The sequence below is a fragment of the Tenrec ecaudatus genome (assembly GCF_050624435.1).
Source record: "Tenrec ecaudatus isolate mTenEca1 chromosome 1 unlocalized genomic scaffold, mTenEca1.hap1 SUPER_1_unloc_13, whole genome shotgun sequence".
Lineage (NCBI taxonomy): Eukaryota > Metazoa > Chordata > Mammalia > Afrosoricida > Tenrecidae > Tenrec > Tenrec ecaudatus.
In genome coordinates this window covers 1,194,846-1,198,529 of record NW_027457553.1, presented here as the reverse complement: position 1 = coordinate 1,198,529, position 3,684 = coordinate 1,194,846, and the positions used below count along the sequence as shown (strand labels likewise).

At 52.4% G+C, this 3,684-nt stretch overlaps 1 pseudogene; it reads left to right on the top strand.

Annotated features, from left to right (window-relative positions):
- Positions 1-1,538: 1,538 nt before the first annotated feature.
- LOC142435752 (large ribosomal subunit protein uL3-like) lies at positions 1,539-2,744 on the top strand (annotated as a pseudogene).
- Positions 2,745-3,684: the final 940 nt, after the last annotated feature.

The following is a 3,684-nucleotide window of genomic DNA, read 5'->3' as shown; positions in this document are numbered from 1 at the left end:
GGATGTGGAAAGTTTAATGGCTTTTCCAGGGGCAAAGCTAGGACTGGAGCCCATGGCCCTTGATTCTCAGACCCGTGTGGACACCTGTCATCCTGATGGGCAGAGTAGACAGGGCCCCAGGGGTGGGTGAGGGGCACCCTCCATATGAGAACACACCCATGGCCCCTGCCCAGCTACTTCCTAGATCTGAAGACTGATGGGCCTGGGCCCTGTCATCTTGAGTGAAAGAAAAATTATTGTGCTGTCCCTGAGCCTGGTGAGCATTTCACTCCTTGGCACAGCCTGAGGGGTAGACGGGGTCACCGCTTGGGGCCAAGGCAGTATGAACATCAGGGCACTCATGTCCCCACCATCCCACAGGACGGCGACTGGATCCAGGGGTGGGGCCAGCAGCTGGAATAGCCTGTCCCTCTTGGGGACCACAAAGAGAAGCTGATGTGGTTTCAGAAACACCTGACCTATGAGACAGAGACCCCATGGAAGGGAGGCAGGAAGGGAATTGACAGGAAGGCCTGGGACCCCTGCTAGGTACTGGTTTTCCATCCAGCAGCCTTGTCCCCAACACCCGCAGTGTCACTGTGCAGACACTAATCAGACTCTGTCACCTGCCCGAGGCCAAGGCCAAGACCAGCCAGGAAGAAAGGATCGAAGAGAACCCTGGGCAGAAGGGCAGAGGCCAAGCCTGTAATGTGCCCGTCCTCCACAGGGTGCCCTTGCTAGAGTCCTGGACCTTGGGAAGGAATTGGAGAGCATGGAGAGGCTGCTGCACAGACACGAGGCCTTGGAGCAGGAGATGGGCCTCCTCCAAGTTCAGGGGCAGGTATGCCACTGGGTCTAGCATTGGGTCCAGACCAGGGGACCTCTTCTGTGGGACCCTGCAGAGGAAGAGCTGAGCCAGTATACTCCCATGCCAGTGGCCTCTTGAGCACAACATGATCCCCTTCCTCAGCCTCAGGACATCCCCCATATCCCAGAGCAGAAGGCAGCCCTCCTCTGCCAGAGAACCCTGGGGTCAGCCCGCAGCCTCGGCCACAGATGCCAACAGTTTATGGACAGCTGGCAACAGCTCCAGAGCAGAGCCCAGAAGTGGTATGGACACCCTTTGGGTCCATTTCTTCACTCCTCACCCCCTTCAGCAATCAAGTCCCATGCATCTTCTTGACTCCTTGTTTTAGGGTACAAAAGAGACCTTCAGGACAAACAATGTAAAGAAAACATCGATCAAGTCTTAAAAGAGACCACGACCACACAATGACCCAGACACATCATCCGTGAAACAAATCCAGGGAGACTCATATGTGTGTAAGAAAGAGGTCTACTGGCGATATCTAAAACAGATGGAAATACAGTTACCATATGACCCAGCAACCCCACCACCCTTACTGGGCAAGAAAAAAACCAAGGTCAGACATCTGTGCTCCAATGTTCATTGTGGCACATTTCACAATTGCAAGGAATTGGAAACAACCCAAATTTCCATCACCTGACAATTGGATTAAAAAGCTGGGGTACCTCTACCAGCGGGGATCAATGATGTAATGTCACACCGGAAGTTCTCGGCGCCCCAGCATGGCTTTCTGGGCTTCCTGCCACGGAAGCGCAGCAGCCGGCATGACGGGAAGGTGAAGAGCTTCCCCAAGGATGACGCCTCCAAGCCGGTCCACCTGACGGCCTTCCTGGGCTACAAGGCCGGCTTGACCCACATTGTGCGTGAGGTCGACAGGCCAGGCTCCAAGGTGAACAAGAAGGAAGTGGTGGAGGCCGTGACCATCGTGGAGACCCCTCCCATGGTGGTGGTGGGCATCGTGGGCTATGTGGAGACACCTCGCGGCCTCCGGACCTTCAAGACGGTCTTTGCGGAACACATCAGTGACGACGAGTGCAAGCGGTGGTTCTACAAGAACTGGCACAAGTCAAAGAAGAAGGCTTTCACCAAGTACTGCAAGAAGTGGCAGGATGACAAGAGTAAGAAGCAGCTCGAGAAAGACTTTAGCAGCATGAAGAAGTCCTGCCCGGTTATGTGTGCCAACGCCCACACCCAGACGCGCCTGCTCCCCCTGCACCAGGAGAAGGCGCACCTGACGGAGATGCAGGTGAACGGGGGCTCTGTGGCTGAGAAGCTGGACTGGGCCCGAGAGAAGCTGGTGCCAGAGAACCAGGTGTTCGGGCAGGATGAAATGATCGACGTCACGGGGGTGACCAAGGGCAAAGGCTACAAAGGGGTCACCAGTCGTTGGTACACCAAGAAGCTGCCCCGAAAGACCCACCGAGGGTTGCGCAAGGTGGCTTGTATCGGGGCATGGCATCCCTCCCGCGTGGCATTCTCGATGGCCCGCGCTGGGCAGAAAGGCTACCACCACTGCACAGAGATCAACAAGAAGATTTATAAGATTGGCCAGGGCTACCTCGTCCAGGACGGCAAGCTTATCAAGAACAACGCCTCCACCGACTAAGATCACTCTGACAAGAGCATCAACCCCCTGGGCGACTTTGTCCACTACGGGGAAGTGATCAATGACTTCGTCATGCTGAAGGGCTGCATGGTGGGCACCAAGAAGCGAGTGCTCACTCTGCACAAGTCCCTGCTGGTGCAGACCAAGCGCCGTGCCCTGGAGAAGATCGACCTCAAGTTCATCGACACCACCTCCAAGTTGGGCCATGGCCGTTTCCAGACCGTGGAAGAGAAAAAAGCTTTCATGGGACCACTCAAGAAAGACCGGATTGCCAAGGAGGAAGGCGCATAACAGATGGTACAGCTGGTGGGATCAGAATAAAGACTTCTTTTTCAGTGGGGGGAAAAAAACTGTGGTACATACATACAATGGAGTAGTACACATTGCTAAAAAGTAGTGATGAACGTATGAAGCACATCACTACATGGGAAGAACTGGAGGAAAGCATGCTAAGCGAAGTAAACCAAGCACAAAAGGACAAGTACACATTGTGTCCACGGAGGTAAGCTTTAAAAAAATGCAAAAGGGACATAGGGGAAAAGCTACTGTATGAACATTCCTGGGGGAAGGACCAGGTAATATGGCAGGGACCAGACCAAATTCAGGGATACATATTGTAGACAGATAAAAAAAGGCGGGGAAAGGAAAAGTAATAATAATAATAAATAAATGGGTAGCGGGGTCACAGGGCACTAACCCGCCGAACGGTGCCACCGTGAACCTGTATATCTCCGATCTGCCTGCCTCTGTGCCTTTGCCTGTGCTCACCCTTTCTCTACTTGGCTCGGTCCTACACCTGTTCTTTTGTGTCTGGCTTATGTCATTACCAGCAGCCCTGCTGGCGTAGTGGTTACGAATTGGACTGTGATCTGCAAGACCGGCAGTTCAAGTCCACCAGCTGCGCCTTGTGAGAAAGATGAAGCTTTCTATGTCTGTAAAAGAGTTACCATCCCCGGAAACCGTGGGGGCAGTTTCACTGTGCCCTTTAGGATTACCATGAGTCAGAGTTGACTGGATGGCAGTGAGTCGGGAATTTTATTTATTTCATTCCCAGCATGTCTTTTCAAGGGTCATTTGTGACCTGACATTTATCCCCCTATTTTTTTTTTAATTTTAACAATTTATTGGGGCTGATACAATTCTTTTCACAGTTCATACATATACATACATCAATTGTATAAAGCACATCTGTATAGTCTTTGCCCTAATCATTTTTTTCTCTTTTCTTCTT